This window comes from Protopterus annectens, chromosome 12.part0 (genome assembly GCF_019279795.1).
Source record: "Protopterus annectens isolate FY-2018-M chromosome 12.part0, PAN1.0, whole genome shotgun sequence".
Taxonomy (NCBI): Eukaryota; Metazoa; Chordata; order Ceratodontiformes; family Protopteridae; genus Protopterus; species Protopterus annectens.
This window is the reverse complement of record NC_056746.1, coordinates 1,219,356,510-1,219,377,447: the sequence shown is the minus strand read 5'-3', so window position 1 is coordinate 1,219,377,447 and position 20,938 is coordinate 1,219,356,510.

The window sequence follows — 20,938 nt, the reverse complement described above, 5'->3', positions numbered from 1 at the left end:
ACAAGAAAATAACAGTTGTTGGTGAGGACTAAAATGCATGCTATTTTCAAAGTAGGTAGAGAAGCATGTCTTTGCAGAACGTTTTCTAATCTGACACTTCTTTGCGGTATAGCCGTCTGAGACAAGTCGACACAAGCTGGACTGGGCGTTTCTGACCAGACAGATAGCGCTGTCGCTGTTTTCATGCTGCACTCCCTCTCCAAACCTCTTGCATAGTAGTAGTCAAAGAATAAGACAAATCTATGCAGTTTACCGAAAACATCGGTATGGCCTTAGGACACTGTGCTGCTTGTAACTCATCAATAAGATTAACAGCTCAGTGGAATGTTCTGCCACAGGTGCTGCATGTGTAAGGCTCTCAGTTTGTGGTCTTTGTAGAATTACTCTCAGATATTGCAATGTTGGATCACCAAATGCAATGTGCTGTACTGAAAATCTGTTATGGCAAGCAGGTATTCTCCAAGGTATAAAACAGTAGTGACTAATGATCACCAACATTACTATAAAGTATAAACTACAATTTGTGGTACAACACCTACCTGACCCTGCATAAACTTTACTAGCTGATACCTCTGCATTGGATACCTTCTTCACAAGGTATGCAACTTAATTTTGTTCTTGGAAGCTGTCAGGCCTGGTCTCCAGCATACAATAAAGCAATTCTCTTACAAGAGACGCATGAACAGAGTTATTCAGCAGTCCCTGTAAGAGTGTGTTGAAAGCCTTGAACCTGTAACTGACATTGTCACTTAGAACTGCTATAAAATTTCCAAGGTATACACAGTTGATGTTGAGTACTTTCAGCATGGTCCTGTGCCACTATAGTGCGACTGACAAGCTGCAGGAATCTAATGCCAAATAAACGCCATTATCATCATCGTCGTCATCATCAACAACCCCCTTTTCCCCATTTTCTACATAATGTCACTGTCTCCCTCACTTTAATGCCACTCTATTATCTTCTTCAACAGTCATCCCTGTCTTTGGCGGGTCTTCTGTCACATGAGCAATCCATCTTTTCGCTGAACACTCTTGTTCCCTTTTGACTTTTTCCTCTCTATTCCATATCTTCTTTAACGGATAGTCTTTAACATTTCTGCTCATGATCAGCCACTGCAATCTGTTCTCTTTGACATTCTGTACAGTTAGAGCTGCAGAGGCTTCTGTTCTGATGTCCTCATTGCTTTGTATGTCCCACAGTGTGAATCCTAGTGCACATCCAAAGCACTTCATCTGTATCACTACCAGCTCACTCATAATGTTCTGCCTTCACTGCTCAGGTCTCCATAGCATACAGTAGTACTGATTGTACCATCGTTTTGTACACCTTACTTTTCAAGGTCTTTGGAATTCTTCTGTCATACACTAGCTCTGACACTTTGTGCAAACTAGCTGCAGTCTCTCTGTTTCTAGTTTTGACCTCCTCAATCAGACAACCCTTTTCCTCAATCACCCCTCCTAGATACTTAAAGCTCTTAACCTGTTTCACTGCTTTCCTTTGCATCTCAATTTTCAGCTTCCTCCAATTTCACCAGTTTGCTGCAATGACAACATTCTTGGCTCTATGCAGTTTCATGTTGTGTGCCTTCAGTTTTGCATTCCATTCCCCCATCATTACCTGAAGTTTATTTCAAGGTCTGTTTGTAGTACCACATCATCTGCATAGAATAGATTTGTTGACCTGTCCCCTCCAACCTGTTTGCTAATGAGTCCATCACCAGTATGAACAGTGATGTGCTCTGAGCTGAACACTAATGCACACCCACTCCTACTGGGAACCACTCTGAGACCAAACACTTTTCGCACTTGGGTCATTGGATCCTTGCACATAGCATAAATTAATTCTACCAACATTTCAGAGACTTTGAACTACCACAAAACTGCCCAAATCAGCTTTCTTGGAATCTTGTCATATGCTTTCTCAAAGTTTTGGAAGGCTCATACAGAATCTTTCCTCATCTCTTGTTTCTTCTAAGCTATCTGTCTTTTTACAAACATCAGGTCAGTTGTATTGCATTCTGATCCGAACCCAAACTGCTCATCTCCCGTCTTGCTTTCTCTTACTCTGCATATTCATTTATCAATTATTCTATTCAGCATTTTCATGTGGTATGGCAGTAGTTTGATACTCATGTGCTGCCTACTACTGTGAATGCCCCCTTTGTGGTATGACAGGAGTTTGATACTCATGTGCTGCCTACTATTGTGAATGCCCCCTTTGTGGTATGGCAGTAGTTTGATACTCATGTGCTGCCTACTACTGTGAATGCCCCCTTTGTGGTATGGCAGTAGTTTGATACTCATGTGCTGCCTACTACTGTGAATGCCCCCTTTGTGGTATGACAGGAGTTTGATACTCATGTGCTGCCTACTACTGTGAATGCCCCCTTTGTGGTATGACAGGAGTTTGATACTCATGTGCTGCTTACTATTGTGAATGCCCCCTTTGTGGTATGGCAGTAGTTTGATACTCATGTGTTGCCTACTACTGTGAATGCCCCCTTTTTTTTTGAACACTTGCACTAGAACACTTATTCTCTTATAACCCGCGAGATGCATCTCTCTCCATACTGCTATGACTACCCACTGGAGCCATTTCTTTCCTAAGTCATCCAGCATCCTATTCATATCTGTTCTCAGGGGCGGTTCATGCTATCGGACTGCCGGTCTGCAGCCCTCCCACCTAGAAAAAACAAAGAAAAAAAATCTGTGAAACAAAATATCATGAGTCCCAACTCCTCTGCACATAACTCAGACTGCCTTTATCAGATGCAGAGAAAGAGGTACCCAGCAACCTGTGCTGTGGGATGCCCAGGAATCTGTGCAGTCAACAATCACACAGAACAGAGGAGCTCCGGACTGCTTCCCTTACAGACAGCGCCAATGAGGGGTGAGCTGAGAGCTCTCACAGGGATTTCAGTGAGGGCTCTCACAGGGATTTCACTGCACAGGCTTCATACTGCTGGACAAATGGTCACTGGCTGGATGGGCTTTGTGCACATGGATTATGTGGCTTCAGACATGTTATGTTCATGAAACAGGTAGGTGAAGACTGGTGTGTGTGTGTATGTGTGTGTGTGTGCGTGTGTGTGTGTGTGTGTGTGTGTGTGTGTGTGTGTGTGTGTGTGTGTGTGTGTGTGTGTGTGTGTGTGTGTGAAATGCCCCAGTTGCTATATACTGGTGGCTAGAGAGAACAAATGGTGGTGGCTAGAGCTACTCAGGCTTGAACCCTGTACCTTGGATGCAGATGGCAAGGACCTGAATTCCCTATCCACCACCATTTCTAAAAAAATTTGCAGATATTTGCCTCATATTTGTTGTGTTCCTCATAAAATCTGTGGTTTCTGTATCTACATTTTTCCTTGGCTTGCAAAGTCTGTCGTGCAGTGGTGCACTGGTAGCATTGCTGCCTGACAGCTACAGGTTCTCTGGTTTGATTATTGGCTGAGGTGCCTTCTGTGTGGAGTCTGCATGTCCTCCCATCTTACAAAGATGTGTCTGGAGTTTCTCCCTGCTCTGCTGAAAATTGTCTTTTGTTCCAAGTCAGACTAGTTTCCTGGTTAAATGTTTAAAAATAACAGGCATTTGAATTTCAGACTTCATATTCTTCAGAAAGTACATGATAACACAAAACTGTTTATTCTAGCAGATGTCTAAGTTTATAACATGGATATTTGAAATGTGTCCCTATTTTTGGGACTGTATTCCCCCATTATTGGCTTTGCCCAGGTATTTTGTGCAAAGGTTGAGAGCTATCTATGGTGAGAACTGAATTCATTGAATGTTTGGGGGCTGTATCCCCCCACACCATTACTGGCTTTGTCCACAAGTTTTTTGCTAAGAGGTTGAGAGCTATGGTGAGAACTGAATTCACTGAATATGTTTGGGGGTTGTATTCCCCCATTATTGGCTTTGTTCAGGGGTTTTGTGCCAAGAGGTTGACAGCTATGGTGAGAACTGAATTCACTAAATGGTAGCCATTTAAGTTTGTCTTCCTCTCTTTCACAAAACAGCTGATTTGGCATAGTGGTATGTTTCTCTGACTGTTTTGCACAGGGTCCCCTGGGTTAAAGACGTGGCAGTGAAATGTATGGTGGTAACACAGCATTTTATTCTAGCAACTTTCCAAGATTGTACAAGCAATGTTTAAAATGTGTCCCTGTTTCTTTGGGCTTTTGCCCCCCCCCCAATAAATTTCAGCTTTTTCAAGATTTCTTGTACTGCAAAGTTCAGAGATACAACTGTGTGTTGAGTAGATTTTACAAGGAGCTGAGAGCTGCAGGGGAACAAAACTTTAGTGCTGCTTATTCTGAGCCTGCTTGCATTGTTAATAGCACAAAAGGTAGTGTATTTGCTTTTGATGCAGAAGGTTGTGGGTTCTACTCCCACAGTAGATAGATGCATTGCTGATACTGTACTGTGTTGTAAAGTGGGTGGATGCTGCAGTCATTTTTGGCAAAGATACCTAGAGTAGTAACTATGAACCTGTTATCAGTTTGCCATACAGTCCCCATTGCGATATTACTAGATTATCATTTTTTTAATGCGTGAAACATAGGCAATTTATTCCTCAAGGGCAACAAGCACTTTATTTGTAGATGAATAAACAATGACATATAAAGTTGTTTGCTAGAAGCAACCTCTTCATTGTTACAGATTTCTTTAATGTGGAATTATTTAGATGACTTTTACACTTCAGAGATTGTGCATATTTACTGATACTGGTGGACTGTAGAAGGTTGAGTAGACTTTTATGATGGAAATGTTCTGAATTGGGTAATACAACTGTGTGTCAAGTAGGTTTTACAAGGAGCTGAGAGTTGCAGGGGAACAAAACATTAGTGCTGCTTATTCTGAGTCTGCTTGCCTTGTTAGTAGCACAACAGGTAGTGTATTTGCTTTTGATGCAGAAGGTTGTTGGTTCTACTCCCACAGTAGATAGATGCATTGCTGATACTGTACTGTGTTGTAAAGTGGGTGGATGCTGTAGTCGTTTTTGGCAAAGGTACCTAGAGTAGTAACTATGAACCTGTTATCAGTTTGCCATACAGTCCCTATTGCGATATTACTAGCTTATCATTTTTTTTTAATGCATGCAGCATAGGCAATTTATTCCTCAAGGGCAACAGGCACTTTATTTGTAGATGAATAAACAATGACATATAAAGTTGTTTGCTAGCAGCAACCTCTTCATTGTTACAGATTTCTTTAATGTGGAATTATTTAGATGACTTTTACACTTCAGAGATTGTGCATATTTACTGATACTGGTGGAGTGTAGAAGGTTGAGTAGACTTTTATGATGGAAATGTTCTGAATTGGGTAGTTTATTCATTGGTGCATGCATTTTGTCTCATTGTTTACTAATGTTCAAAACAATAAATTTAAAATGCCCTCTAATAACTGTACTGTATTGTACAAGGAATACAATTTAATACAATCGGGAAGGTGTATCAAAGAGCATGTGTATGTTTCATGTTCAAGGGGCCTATGATTTGAAAACAGCCCAAAAGGGGCCTATGATTTGAAAACAGCCTAAAGTTAATCTTTATCTGCCACTGGCAAAATGTATTTTCTTTGAATGTGGGTTTCAATGCTGTTTCAATGCATGTGAGTTTCAAGGGCAGCGAAGTTTTAATACTAAGTCTGTTTTCATTGTGAGACTGCATTGCTTTGTTTAGCAGATATCTATTGGGGTTTGTGCTGTAAAAATGCAAAATAAAACTTTCAAATGAAATCCAAATCATCGCAGAAGTAAAGCAGTATGCACATTACAGCGTTTATGGTAAATGGGGCAAAATAACCAAGAAATGGGACACTGGAATGGTTGCAGAGGGGAGGCTCCAATCGACCATGATTTTGAGAGGGGAAGGGCAGCAAACTCAGACAGCCCTGGTTGAACTATACCTCTCAGCTGTCCATATTTTTGCAGAATGAATAGATATTTGCTTCTTATTTTTGGTTTGTTCCTCATAAAACGTGTGGTTTTCTGGCAAATCATTTACGAATTAAGTCACTAAATGACAGACATTGAGTTTTACATCATAACCTTCAGAAAAATGCATGCTAAAGCAAGACCTGTTAGTCTATCAACTGTCTTAAGTTTATACAAGAGCAATTTTTAGTAGTGTTTGTATGTTCCCCCAATATATTTGGCCTTGTCCAGATTTTCTGCATTAACAGGTTGAGAGGTACGTGCAAATAAAATTGCTTTATAAAATTAAGCATATCTAAACCTCTCAACTGTCCCCGATTTTGGCTCAAAATGTTGCTCTTCCCCTAGTAATCCCTCTGCAAAATGGCAATTTTGGAAGAAAACATGGAGGGTTTACAATTAATAAATAACTGTAATAATCAGTTATAGATTACTTTTATTTCAGAAATGCATGTAGATTCTTTTATTTTGTCAGCTGCTCAAGTTAGCAGTACTAATATTAAAAGTACCCCTTCTTTGACAGGTTCCCAGCTGTATTGTGTGGCTATTTTATATTTTTGCATCACATGTTTGGTCCATTTTTCATAAAATTGTGTTTTTTTTGGCAAATTACTGGCAAATCATTAAAGACTAAAGTTAGAAAATAATGAAAGACATTTGAGTTTCAGATTTTGTACCTTTCAGAAAATTCATACTAATGCAAGACCTACTATTCTATTATCTTTCTAAGTTTATAAGAGCAGTATTTAAAAATTGTCCTTATTTTTGGGCCTTTGTCCCACTTCTATGTATAGCTTTGTCCAGATTTCTTGCTCTGAGGTTGAGAGGTATGACAAATGTGTCAGGGCCATCGCAGTCAGCCAGAGACATTTCAAATTGTGACAAACTTGTTGCACCCCACTCCCCCATGTAGTGACTCTGGATGTGTCCAAGCAAAGCAAGGAGCAGTTATGCAGTGTAAATGTGCAGACTATTCCTCCACATCCAAGGTAAACACAAGTACTACAGTGGCTTTTCATCTGTCATTGATTTTGCAGAATGTTCTGGTTTCTGTCATTTTTATACTGTTGATATATGCTTATTATTATTTAGAAAGTACCTTTTGCTCTGTGTTTAAGTAGCAGTGCTTTAATGACCATCAGGTAAGCTTGTCTGATATTGTAAGATGCAAGTAAGTTTTAATAAGCAGTATTGCCAACATTGAAAGCCTTTCTGTTGTTGCCATGCAGAGAATACTTACATTACTAGATAATGTATAAGCCTTGGGTATTGAAATGCATATGACAGTATTTGTAATAAAGGCCAGGATTAGATTATGTTAAGCTCATTACAGGCTTTACCTGCAAACTAAACAGAATGCCAATCTATCATGCGTGGTCCATATCCTGTGCAGTAATCCTTTAAGCAATATATGTTGAGCTTGTTTCTTGTTTGCTTTTCATTTTTTACTTTGATCATGTTTTCCCCATGAAACAAGTAGATAGTTGTCAGGCAGCAGGTCTTTTTTGGATAAGAAACATTTTTACAAGTGAGGGTATCACAGAGATTGCTACTTTCAGCATGTTACTTGGTACTTTAATAAAGCTGAATATAAATTATAATTAGAACTGGATTGCAAGGAGACGTGATTTGAGTTAAGTGCTGCTTGTTTTTCTTATACTTGATTTTGACTGGCATTCCAGTAATGTATTTAAAAAGTAATTTATTTTTTCATGCCTCACATCCTTTTTGTTTCCATCTAGATATTAAATAAGCTGTCATGCAGCCAATGGATTGAAATATTTTTTTTCTTCTACACTTCATTTTGTCTTGATTGGACTCCCATAATGATGGTTTGGCACCCAGGGCAGCATATTTAATTAAAGTTTTTGTGGTTCTGAGCATAGCTCCTCCCCTTTCTAGTTGTCCACACCCATTCCTATTGACCCCACCCATTCAGCTGTCTCCTGCAGCCCCCCTTTGATTTGAAGTCACCAGCCGCCACTGCCTGTTCTTAATTCTGCTATGGTGGGCTCTTCTTCCTCTATTAATTGTAGGCTGTGTCTGGGACACTACAGCTTCTGAGGAGTTTGTTCATTAGGCTTTGCCAAAATGGCCAGCACACTGCATCTGCAGACATCTGTAATCTCATCTAGCAAAATAACAACCTCCTTGTCTTTAAGTTGATGTTTTAGGAAGGCATTTTACTGAGCCTGCCGTCCTTGCAAGTAGGTGATTCTTAGTTGTGGAGGTACAGGAAAATTACTACACTGCTTGATGTACATACAGAGAAACTCCTTACAAGCACTCTTTCTAAAGGGATGTCTACAAGAGTCTGTTAGGAAGAAAATCCATTGCAATTTTTTTTCTTTTTTATGATGACAGAATTGTATTTGCAAAAGAAGTTGTCTGTGATAACTAGCTCTTGTTGCTACCTGTAATGAAAAGACATTACAAGACCAATGATACAGTTACATTTAGAAAAGTTAAGTTGTTACAAGATCATTTGGGAGCCCAAGAGCACACATATTATGACAATGCAAACCTGTAAGATTAAAACTGATGGCACCATACCATCTTGTGTTATGTTATATACTTGTATTTGTTGCAAATGCTTCCTTGACTTTGTGAACTTTCACAGTCATCTCTTTTTGTATATATCCCACTGTCTGGTAGTAGCAAAACCAGCAAAAGAGCTTACCACCATATTCATACAGATCTGATGCTTCTGAATGGCATAGGCAGTGCTGGACAGATAATGAGTCCTAGTTTCTTTGACTGAACTCAGATGCTTTGCTGATGGCATGGGCATGCTGTAACTATCAACTAGGATGAAGACTAATATATAAATAGAAAAAAAAAGAACTAAGTAGTTGATCATCTGATAACATTGAATGCAAAAAGATCTGAGCAGCTGATTTGATAACACCAAATGCAAGGTAGATGTGAGTAATTGATTTAGTAGCATGAAAGACAAAGCAGTAATGAATGGTTCATTTGTAAAAAAAAAAAAAAAAAAAAAAGGACACAAGTTGAAAAATACATGCAGAACTGTTACGAGAATTAAAATGATAAAACGAAACATAAAAATAACCGAGCAGTTGATGAAGAACAAACATAAAAAGAGCCTGAGATGATTGTATCATATACTTCCTGATAAATCTGTACTGCACTGTACCGATAACTCGAAATTGCAGTATGTTACAGCACATCTTAATTTCAACAGCCATTTAAATGTGACTTAACTCATATCCTCTCCATCTTGGTTCACAAAAGCACACAGTAATTCCTGACATACAGATGCAACATTCATTTAAATGATTAAATGTGGAAGATGTATCCTAAAAACAAGTCTGAAATATAATCAATTACAGTGGGCTGTATCAGATGCCTAGCACCCATAATATATTTATATTATACATTTTATATAAAGCAAAAAGAGGAAAACGCAAATATTACACATTGATGAAACCATGAATGTGACAGAGTGCATGAAAAACTGCATTGAACAGCTCGCATGTATGGAGAAACATTTTCTGTCAGCTTATATATGCCCACTTCAACTGCAGCAGAACATGCCAGAACATCTCACAGTATGCAAATGAAATGGAACAGACTGCCTACTTACTATATGCATGAATTACTCCACAACTCCACCACGACTAGCAATCAAAATCCAAAAACAGTGACTGATGCACTTAATATCAAACAACACAGCCTTCTGCAGATTCTATTTCAGTGGCCTATTTGTATGATATAGCAGCTTTTTGGTACCTTACACAGACACACAAATGTTCAGCAATAAAATTCATTTAAAAAGGTCAAATATGTACTATATGTGTTTTTAGAGTAGATTTCCACCTCAAGTAATCATCTAATCTTCTATGGGTAGGGGATTGTACAGATGAATGGACAAGCTCCATTCTCCTTCATCCACCAAATACATGCACACTGAGTTGACCAGCTCATTAAAAAGGTGCAATTATATCAATCACTTTCTTGAGGGGAGCTCATTCGTGCATATTTGCAAGTCCCACCTAGACAATGTAGCAACAAAAGTTGCTAAAGCTTGCATAAATTACCTAGAGGAATGAAGGTCTGGATGCAGGCCAGTAAGATGGGAGTGTCTAACCAAAGAGAACACGATGGTACCCTCATCTGGCTTAGACAGGAGCATATATGGGTGCAGGGAGCTGGTGCAAAGAAGAGCATGACTACCAAACCTGGTGATTATAAATCTTATTACTGCATATGAGGGATAACATACGCATAAACAAAAGGTCATAGATGGTCATTGCATTGATACAAATACTTGTGTTACCACCACAAGAAAAAATAGACCACCCACAGTGAAATTACCTAATAGCAGGGATATAAGCCAGGGCACAAGCAATGTCAATGTAAGAATGTTTATCTTTGTGTTCACCCCCCCCGGACATGTCTCACCCCAGTGAATATGAGGATATCCCACCAGAGTGGAATTGATGGGGGAAACTTAATGGCTGTCAGATGGCAGAGAGAGAAGAAGTATATCAAAAACTGTTCAAGTGGTCATAAAAAGCACCATCAAGGAAAGATAAAAAACAGCCATTTAACTATTTAACTAAAAAGATACATAAATAAGGCAAGCAGATTGTCATTGAAAGACTGCATTTTTTAATTTTAATATAACATTTTACCCCTCAAAGATTAAGTCTGTATTCTATAAGTAACAAACTGTTTTTAGTTACATTCATTAGCATATTATTTAACTGAAAAAAAGAAATTACTCAAGTAATTCACTCACCTAATTGTGAAGTAGACAAGAACAATTGCAGCAAACTTTCCTTCCTCTAGCTTCAGATCTTTCTTCTGTAAAGCTTGATTGCAGAATCGTTTTTTGAAACAAAACAACAGATCCTTTGTCGAATTATATGAGGAAGTTTTTTCTCTCCCTTTCTCTCCTAGTCTCTCAGCAGAAAATAGAACTACTCAAGCCTTCCATTCCCCCTTTAAATCCAGTTCAGTCCCTAAAATATGTGCCTTTTTTAAAGCAAGAACATTTTTCTGTCAACAAGGTCAGCGTACGTCAGTTGCTACCTTGTAACAGCAAAAGGCTTCTGCTTTCAATACGGTCCACTTAGCTAGCTTTTCTTTATAGAGGTGGCTTTCATGTTCTAAATTAGGTCTGTGTCTTTGTCATTACTGAGCACTTCTCCTTGTTGGCATACACATGGACCTAATTGGGAACATGCAAAACTGATGCAGGTCAAGGCATGGGAATGACTAGCAAGGATGAGAAGAATCAGAGGGAAAAGAACCTAGTTGAAGGAACTATGGTCAGATTTAATATATTGTTATTATTTAGAGAGAAGGATGCAAGAATAAAATATTTTCTTTTCCTGCAAGTCTGAAAATCAGGAGAAAAAAAAAATAGACAAATTCAATGACCTACTGGAGCAGCAAACATTTTCTGAACAATAAGTGTGAACTAATGTAATACTATACATTATTGATTGACTAGTATCTTCAGTAGTTTACCAGAAAATCAAATACTTTACAAAGGTGACAGAAAAAAAACTCCAATGTCCGACATTATTGATCACCAGAACTCCCCCAGAAAATGAAATACTTTATAAGGGCAGGGGAAAAAAACAAAACAAAACTAGTGATCTTCTGCATCAACGTGCATTTTGTGAACAATAAGTATTAAACTCTAATGTTTTCTGCTATTGACTGACTGGAATCCTCAATATTTTGCCCCAGAATTAAATTCTTTAGTCAGACAGGGAAAATAGTTAGGGAAAATCAGGAATGTTCTGCAAAATTAATGGAAAGTTGAAAACAATGGTAGGAAAACAGTTTATGTCTGACGGAGCAATCAGGATTGCAGATATCAGCACATAAATGGGTTTATATTAGAACATCAGAGTTTCAAAACTTTGAATGTTCTAATATCGAACCCTATTCAGCAAAAGCTGAAAACATTTAACATACAGAACAGCAATTTATTTCCTAGGGAAAAAATTTGTTGTTCCAAGACACATACACACAACACAAGCACACCAAACAGCAATCCACACACATACACCTAAAATCTTACACGTAACCCTACACTAAACTATACACACACCACTAACTATCCACTTACCTTAACCCAAACCCTAACCCTAAGGTCCGTCACTATCACACACTCACCTCACCCGTGCCCTAACCCTAACTTACCTACCCCGCCCTAACCCTCATGTCCACACAATCACACACTTACCTGACCCACGCCCTAACCCTAACTCACCTAAATAGCCCTAACCCTCACGTCCATACAATCTCACACATACCTAACCCACGCCCTAACCCTAACTCACCTAACCGACCCTAACCCTCACATCCACACAATCGCACACATACCTAACCCACACCCTAATCCTAACTACCCTAACCCGCACTCAATCGCACACTTACCTGAATCAGACACGTAACTTTCCACCACAGTGCCGAAAATACCGAAGCAACTGAAACAGACAATCAAATTCTTTCCCTAGTAAAAAAAATCAGTTTTCTGTTGCTTCGATATTTTCAGCTTTCACTGAATAGGATTAGGTATTAGAACATTCGAAGTTTTGGAACTTCGATGTTCTAATACAGACCCCACATAGGGTCTATATTAGAACATCGAAGTTTCAAAACTTCGAATTTTCTAATATCGAACCCTATACAGCAAAAGCTGAAAACATCGAACATACAGAACAGCAAATTTTTTCCTAGGGAAAAAATTTGCTGTTCCAAAACACATACACACAACACAAGCACACCAAACAAACAGTAATTCACACACATACACCTAAAATCTTATACCTAACCCTACACTAAACTATACACACACCACTAACTATCCACGTACCTTAACCCAAACCATAACCCTAAGGTCCGTCACTATCGCACACTCACCTCACTCGTGCCCTAACCCTAACTCACCTACCCCGCCCTAACCCACAAGTCCACACCATCACACACTTACCTGACCCACGCCCTAACCCTAACTCACCTAACCCACCCTAATCCTCACGTCCACACAATCTCACACATACCTAACCCGTGCCCTAACCCTAACTCACCTAACCTGCCCTAACCCTCACGTACAAACAATCACACACATACCTAACCCACACCCTAACCCTAACTACCCTAACCCGCACTCAATCACACACTCACCGGAACTCGACCCGTAACTTTTCACCACAGCACTAAAAATACCGAAGCAACAGAAATGGACAATTTTCTGTTGCTTCGATATTTTCAGCTATCACTGAATAGGGTTCAATATTAGAGCAGTCGAAGTTTTGAAACTTCTGTGTTCTAATATAGACCCCACATAAACTGCTAATGCCAAAACGCATGCAGAAAAATAACTTACGTTTGATGCTGTAATCATCAGCATGGTCATCAGCTCGTAACATGTCACAGTGTTAATTAATGCTGCATTTTCCCCTTCAGTGGGAAATTCACAACATTAGATTGGCATTTTCTGTTTCAGAACAGCTTTTTACAGGGTAAATGCAGGGCACTTTAACCATTGCAGAAATGGTGCTAATTCTGCATGATTTTTCAAAGTGATAATAACTTAATTAAGTTTAACTATTGTGATGTAGATGTTAAGACACTAGCCAAGGCACAGTCTCACAGGAAGACACAAAACAGACTGCAGTGATATCAAGTATGATCAGAAAGACAGGTTCCACTACATTACTTACACTTGGGGGATGCAGCCACACTTCCGTGATGATGACACCCCCCTCACTGTACTGTACACACAGAGTTATTCAGCAGTTGTGGAATTCTTTTGTATTCTCACACTTCAAACACCTAAGCAACAGTGAGGATAAAATCCAGTCTCGGTTACAGTGGGTGGAACCTTCTAGATGAAGCCATTGTATAAGAATTGCATGTCAGAATTAATCCTGCTGAATAAAGCATATCACTGAATGAGTGGTGACATTACCTGCAGGAAGTATATGTTGGTATGTCAAACACTTCAAGGAACATGGTAGGCTGGTGTCAATCCTGCCATCAAAGACCAGCACCTCATTAAATTAATTTCCCTGTAGGAAGTATATAAAGAGATACTGGCAAAGAATAGGCAGTATGCTTCAGTATAACAGGCATGACTGCAGAATGCAGATCTCAGATGGACTGAACTAAATACAAAAGACATTAAAACATGTATGGGACTACATATATGTAAGCAATCGTGTGTGTGTGTGTGTGTGTGTGTGTGTGTGTGTGTGTGTGTGTGTGTGTGTGTGTGTGTGTGTGTGTGAGTGTGTGTGTATGTGTAAGAGAGAGAGTGTGTGTGTGTGTGTGTGTGTGTGTGCATGTGTGTGTGTGTGTGTGTGTGTGAGTGTGTGTGTGTGTGTGTGTGTGTGAGAGTGTGTGTATGTGTGTGTATGTATCTGTGTCTTTGTGTATGTCTTTATCCATATACATGCCTATCAGTTAAGTCCTGTATTATTGCCAATATTTAGAAACTGATTCCAAACCAAATGTTTATACTTACTTTTTGCAGACAATATGGCTCATGATCATTTGAAAAATAAGTACTAAACACACCTCAGTGCAGTGTTATAAAGCTAATACCACTGTCAGGAAATGCAGATAATGCAAATAGCTCGTGTGGATTCTACAAAGGATGTAGTGAGGAATTCACAGAAACACACAAGCATTTACACTAGCTGGATATCAGGAATTCACACAGACATGCTAACACTTAACACTAGCCTGATAGCGCTTTCACAGTATAAGACTGGCAAACATCTTTAGTATGCGTACTTATGCATCTACTAAGTGGCTATATGAGTGACTTTCAGGTATCCATGAGAATGATGTAGGGTACATCAAAACTGGGATAAGTATTCCAAATCATGGATGACCTACAGTTTTGCAAAGAACAAAGCATCAAACCCAGTCTATAATTTCCTTTAATCATTAGGACTTGCACTTAGAGTGGCACGATGTACTGCTGTGGATGAACACCCTCCATGCATCCACTCAACAGGACTCCCTAACACAATATGCAGATGACTCCACACTCATGTGTACATCTGAGAATATGGTCCACCAAAACTCCCCCACTTAAATATGCCAACTCCGACATCGCACTACATGGGGAGAGGGCACACTTCATCATGGTGGTCCAGTGGTTCCTTTCCCTCAGAAAGGAATTTGCCAGTTTGTTGTTTTGTTAAAATGCAGTTTCAGTGGATGATGATCAGGTAAGTTAGATTTGATGGATCGTATTTTCATTGATTGAAAGTAGATCCATATATATATATATATATATATATATATATATATATATATATATATATATATATATATATATATATATAGGTTCATAGGTTCATAGGTTGATACTAGGCTATCTGCCCTAGGGCATTTATAAGCCTAGCCAGAGTGTGTTTGGCTTTCACCACCCTTTTAGATTAGTTGACTGTGCCTCTGTATAGTAGGTCACAGAAGATAGCCCTTTTAAGGTTAGTTTACTGTGCCTCTGTCTAGTAGGGACACAGAAGAGATCCCAGGGGTAAACCTACGATCTCCCATCCACTCATCAAGATTTCTCTTGAAGAGGGTCATTGACGGACTCTGGCTAACATGGATTGGGATTTTGTTCCAGCGTGAGGGGAGCCTCTGGGATATGAATCTGTCCCTCTAGCATGTCCTATTTATTTCTGTGCTGAGGCTTAAGTCCCTAGAGCATGTAGCTCTAAGGTAGATGTGTCCAACCTGCGGCCTGCGGGCCGCATGCGGCCCTCGGAGCTCTTCCATGTGGCCCTCAACCTCTAACTGCAACATCGATGCATGCATGCCCCAAAACACTTTTTTTGTTTTGTGTTTTTCGCTCCCGTGACCTGTAATGCTAATGTCGGTGTGCGCATGTGCCAAAGCACCCTTTTAGTTTTATTTTTGAGCCAAAAAAGGGTCAGTGTGTTTACGCCATTATTTTGCGCCGAACAATCAGTGTGTGTGTGTGTGTGTGTGTGTGTGTGTGTGTGTGTGTGTGTGTGTGTGTGTGTGTGTGTGTGTGTGTGTGTATATTTGTGTGTTCTCGTTGAAGAGGGACTCTTGTATGGATTTGCCGCTGTTGCTTTTGAAAGGGACAGCAATTACATGTGTTAATAGGTAAGTATGGAGTGAGTGAGTGCATGCATGAAAGCAGAATTGTGTGCGTGAAAGTAGAAGAAGAGTGTGTGTGTGTGTATGTGTGTATATGTGTACATGACTGAGAGAGACGCATACACAAAGAGGCTAACAATGATCAGTCTACCTACTGAACACAAACAAGTTAGCTCACAAATATATCATACATTAAGAGTACGCTTTCATTAAATTGTGGCTTTTCCTGACAGGGAGAGTGTTGTATTGAACATGAACTCATACCTCTTAACTGTATGTATTTTCAAAGAATGTCTGGATTTTTGCCTCATCTTCCAATTTGTGTCTTTTGCTTAGGAAATAAAAGTAGTCATCCAAGGTAATGCAGTTCCAGGGAGTAAGAATGAGACAGCAGCCTAGGGTTAATGGGTCAGTAGTGGACTGACTATGTGGGACTGTAGCATATAAAGTTGTACTGTTTTTTCAGACAAACAAAAAAGCACCTAGTACTGTTTTTTCATTGGTGGGTTCTAAGCAGTGGTAGATTGGACAACAGTAAGCATAGCTTTGGCGGATCATCAATACTGGCAAATCAAGTGGGCACAGTATCATTTTTTTAAATGTTTGGGATTTTAGTGTGTATGTGTGTGCTTATGTGTTGGGAGTGCTGCAACAGTAGATGATTATTAAAGACAGAGACTTACGGACTGTGGAGAATATGTTTCTTTGTTTCAAAACCTAATACTTGGGTACGCATGCCAGAAGTAGATTTTTTAAGACATAGCTTCTTGCCATTTACAGTGGATGGATATTTACATTTAATGGACAATGTATTAGTGTGGGCCTGTGGGGTTCTGAAGGATGCCAAGTCTACCACTGCCAATGTCTTGTAAAGTGACTTGGAAATGGATATTGGGATGTTACTGAAAAAATGTAGTAAGTGGGCTTAGAAATATAGTTTAGTTAAACAAAGTTTACTTTCAATTTACAGGCCATAATTTAATTTATTTCAGGTAGTCCAGATACTGGTGGATTGTATACCATTAGACTTAATTAGGGAGAGCTGTCATTCTGGGGAAACAAGCAGCCCTAGTTACAGTGAAAGCTCTGTGGTTGCTTGCAGGTAGGAAGTTGCAGGATGTTGATGCAATGTGTTTTATTTATTATTTTTAATGCATTTGTCATTTCCAAGCATGGTTTTCTTTGATGCAAAAGAAGGCAGGACTGAATGAGCCATATAATGCTTAACTGACAATGATGGGATAGAAAGATTATAAGTGATGTATAGTGTTTGCAGCTACAGTTGTTTCAATGGTGTCTGTGATGCATAACTATTTTTGGGCCTGTGTCTCACTTTTATTTTTCGCTTTGTCCAGATTTCTAGGTTGAGAGGTATGGTTCCATACTAAATCAGAAGTTGTATTTACCTTGGAAGTCTTTTCGGCATAATTATGAAAAACAAAGCCTTTTTAATATCTCTGCTTATTTCCAATATAAGCTGCCATGTAACCTTGCAAATAACCTTCTTATTAAGCTACTTTACTTCTTTTGGAATTGACAGGTATGATTCATCTGTTCGGACATAAGCATAGAGTGCTAATGTGACTTTGATTTCTTGGGGCAGTCTGTGGTTTACATAATCACAACTACTTTTCTGTGTTTCTGGGTGTGTAATCAGTTTAACAGTGTTAAAGATGTTTTCCAAAAATAAATATATAATAAATAAATAATCCTCTCTACACTTTGAGCTATTGACAAAGTCTGGGAATTTGTTTTTTTTTTCAAAAGCGAAGGTCAGCATTACAGCTCAGTAAACTGTCAATCTGTGAGTAACTTCTGCACAAATTAAAATGTCTGAATGTCAAATGGCTTTAGATTGGAGGGAAGTTTATTTTTATTTATTTTATTTTATTTTACATTTGTTTACCGGGAAAGTCCGACTGGACACAGGTCCATTTTCAGTGAAGACCCGGAGAGAAAAGCTCCAAAAATAACACAAAACAATATAATACAATACATGAGAGAGAGAGACAGCAAATTATGGATGTAGTACTCATACAGTATGGCAGAGATTACATCTCGCAACAGTGAGAATCATTGAGGTACAGAATAAACTTAAAAACATTTTTTTACAGTTATAATTACAGCAAGGCAAATATCAATGAGTAAAGTTTTTAGGAGAAAGCTGTTTGTACATAGCTGAACCAGTATGTAGCATTATAGTTTATGGTTTTCTTGTTGATTTACTTTTTGCCGAGCAGTTGTTTGTTGATTTATTGATGGTCCTTTTGTTGGTGGGAAATTACATGGATTAATCCATCTCTATTATGATTTATTTTTCAGATATTTTGACTTCCAGACAATTTCATTCAGTGAGTGGGTGTCATGTGATTACTGAGGTTGCCTATTTTACAAGTAGGGGCTTTTTTGTGTGTGTGTGTGTGTGTGTGTGTGTGTGTGTGTGTGTGTGTGTGTAATAGAGAGAAAGAAAACAAAAGTTCCTCACCAAAAGGATAAAGGGTCTCAAACATCTGTCCTATGCTGCCCGACTGAAAGAACTCCAGCTCTATTCAGTCGCTTACCGCTTGCTCAGAGGTGACCTTTGCCTAACATACAAGGCCATGTCAAACCCAGATTTGATGAATATGCTTCACCTCAAAAAATCTTGATCCGTCAGAGCCACAAGGGCGGGAGACTTAAACCTCGACACGGCTATTAATAGGACGTGCTGGAGGGATAGATTCATCACCCAAAGACTCCCTATGCTGTGGAATAAAATCCCGGTATATGTGAGGCAGAGCACCTCGCTGGCCTTGTTCAAGAGAAATCTTGACCAATGGATGGGAGATCGCAGATATACCCCAGGGATTACCTCAGTGTCACTGCTCGACAGAGGCACAGCAAAATAATGGGTATAGTTCCCCATACTAAAGGGGTGGCGTAAGCCACAAAACTATGGGCTAGGCTTGTAAATGCCCTCGGGCAGATAGCCTAGTATGAACCTATGAACCTATGTATACTGAATATAATTTTGCAAATGGAATTCTTAGTTAAACATGCCCCTCTTCTTGGGCAACTAGACTTGAGTAACCAATATTACATCTTAGCCATCCAGCTGGGAAAGGTTAGTATGTGGATTTTCCATCTAGTTTGATGAAGGCTATGCTACTTACCCAAGGACTACATTTATGGCTATCCATCCAGCGATCGTGTTGCTGAATTACATTGTTTGATAATGAGAGGAGCTTTTTACAGAAGTTGAAGGTTTTTGTGTCAAGAACCTGTCCATAAAAAGTGGCTTGTTTGTGTTGCAGTGAAGGCTGTGGTCTTTGAGTGAGCGTTTTAAGTATAACCAGTATTTCTGAGGTAGAGGAAGTCTCTTAAGGCAGGATCTTTCTTAGCCTGGAAAGCAAGCCAATGATGACATTTATAGGGGCCAGTGAGAGACAGAGTAATGCAAGAAGCTTTTTAGTCTGTTTGGATAACTAAGTGAACTTAGTCCTTTGACCTTTTTTGTCAGAAATGGTTGTAGTCTTTCTTTTGGCAGGGTGCTTTGCTGAGGCACATGCCAAAAGGGGCATTGCACTTAATAATGGCTCTTGTAAAGGAAGAATACAGGGATGTTATGACCTCCTTGTCCCCGGATGAGATACCCTTACTAATGAAGTGGGCCATGTAAACAGCTTTCCTTACAACGGAGACAACGTTGTGGTCAAAAGCCAGGTTTTTATCAACCTGGGTGCCCAAGTACCATACGACTTACTGCGTGTTTACAACATTGTTATTAATGTAATAATTTGTGGGGATATCACTCTCCTCAAAGGGAATGATGATGCATTTTTTGACATTTAGCTTGAAGTCATATTTCTGCACCAGTTATTTGTTTGGGTGAGACCCTCTTGTAGCTTATTCAGAATTGTTTTATTAAGTCAGTAATGTGAATTATTTACTTTACTGCAAATTTGTTGGGTTATTTTTGTGGATTTTCGTATTGTAGGATTGCTGATGTTGACATTTTACGTAGTTGGACTGCTGGCATGGTTTTCCCAGTGAGAAATGCTAGTGCTGTAGTGAATACCTGTTTATTTGTATTTGTAAAAAAAAAAAATAAATATATATATATTTATTTATTTATTTATTTTATTTATTTTACATTTGTTAACCGGGCTAGTCCAACTGGATACATGTCCATTTTCAGTGGAGGCCCGGGGAGAAAAGCTCCTCTACAGTACTACTATAGTAAGACTAAAACAAAAACTTTATCAGAATATATCAGTATATACAAATAATATCTAATAACATATGCTTTAAACCTTCTGTTAGAATTAAAATCATTTGAGTACGATATGAGGTACCGTACGTAGTGTCTGTATTACTTAGAAAAGTGTACAGTATGACAGTACAGATAAAGTACCTAGTTAGTCTAATACATCTTTATAAGAAGATGAAAAGTAGAGATTTAATTCCTTTATTAGAAGTGAGGTAATACAAACAGCTTTGTAGAGAGTTATGTAGAGAGTTAGATATATGAGTTAAAGAGAGGGTGGAAAAAAATCTCATAGCAGGGAGATATGAAAGGTTAGTCTGGGTTATTGCAAGAGCAAAGCCAATGGTTGGAAAAGAAGAGTTTAAGTTTAGTTTTAAATAGTGGGATTGATGTTTGAGTGGTGAGGTCTTGAGGTAGTTGATTCCATAGTTTACCAACTGAGTTTGAAAATGTGGAGTCACCTGCTGAGTTCTTAGAAAGAGAAGTATGAATCAGTATTTTGTTAGAGGAGCGCAGGTTCTTCAGATTGCTATAGGGTTTTATGAGGGTGGAGAGCATTGGGGTATTGTCTGGGTGGTAGAGAGCTTTATGGGCGATTGTAAGTTGGTTAAAATGTATAAGGTTGG